This window comes from Tachysurus vachellii, chromosome 18 (assembly GCF_030014155.1).
Source record: "Tachysurus vachellii isolate PV-2020 chromosome 18, HZAU_Pvac_v1, whole genome shotgun sequence".
NCBI classification, from domain to species: domain Eukaryota; kingdom Metazoa; phylum Chordata; class Actinopteri; order Siluriformes; family Bagridae; genus Tachysurus; species Tachysurus vachellii.
This window is the reverse complement of record NC_083477.1, coordinates 4,904,757-4,906,527: the sequence shown is the minus strand read 5'-3', so window position 1 is coordinate 4,906,527 and position 1,771 is coordinate 4,904,757.

The following is a 1,771-nucleotide window of genomic DNA, read 5'->3' as shown; positions in this document are numbered from 1 at the left end:
CCATGTTGTAAATTTCATAACATAACATCACATCATATTCTACTGTTACTACATGTAACACAACAGTACATCACAATCTACTGTTACTACATGTAACACAACAGCACATCATATTCTACTGTTACTACATGTAACATAACATCATATTCTACTGTTACTACATGTAACAACGTCATATTCTACTGTTACTACATGTAACATAACAGTACATCATATTCTACTGTTACTACATGTAACATAACATCATATTCTACTGTTACTACATGTAACATAACAGTACATCATATTCTACTGTTACTACATGTAACACATCAGCACATCATATTCTACTGTTACTACATGAACATAACATCATATTCTACTGTTACTACATGCAACACAACAGTACATCATATTCTACTGTTACTACATGTAACATAACACATCATATTCTACTGTTACTACATGTAACATAACACATCATATTCTACTGTTACTACATGTAACACAACTGTACATCATATTCTACTGTTACTACATGTAACATAACAGCACATCATATTCTACTGTTACTACATGTAACACAACAGCACATTCTACTGTTACTACATGTAACATAACAGTACATCATATTCTACTGTTACTACATGTAACATAACAGTACATATTCTACTGTTACTACATGTAACATAACATCATATTCTACTGTTACTACATGTAACACAACAGCACATCATATTCTACTGTTACTACATGTAACATAACAGTACATCATATTCTACTGTTATTACATGTAACAGAACATCATATTCTACTGTTACTACATGAACATAACATCATATTCTACTGTTACTACATGCAACACAACAGTACATCATATTCTACTGTTACTACATGTAACATAACACATCATATTCTACTGTTACTACATGTAACATAACACATCATATTCTACTGTTACTACATGTAACACAACTGTACATCATATTCTACTGTTACTACATGTAACATAACAGCACATCATATTCTACTGTTACTACATGTAACATAACAGCACATCATATTCTACTGTTACTACATGTAACACAACAGCACATTCTACTGTTACTACATGTAACATAACAGTACATCATATTCTACTGTTACTACATGTAACATAACATCATATTCTACTGTTACTACATGTAACACAACATCATATTCTACTGTTACTACATGTAACATAACATCATATTCTACTGTTACTACATGTAACACAACAGCACATCATATTCTACTGTTACTACATGTAACATAACAGTACATCATATTCTACTGTTACTACATGTAACATAACATCATATTCTACTGTTACTACATGTAACACAACATCATATTCTACTGTTACTACATGTAACATAACATCATATTCTACTGTTACTACATGTAACACAACAGCACATCATATTCTACTGTTACTACATGTAACATAACAGTACATCATATTCTACTGTTATTACATGTAACAGAACATCATATTCTACTGTTACTACATGTAACGCAACAACACATCATATTCTACTGTTACTACATGTAACATAACAGTACATCATATTCTACTGTTACTACATGTAACGCAACAACACATCATATTCTACTGTTACTACATGTAACACAACAGCACATCATATTCTACTGTTACTACATGTAACGCAACAACACATCATATTCTACTGTTACTACATGTAACACAACAGCACATCATATTTTACTGTTACTACATGTAACACAACAGTACATCATATTCTACTGT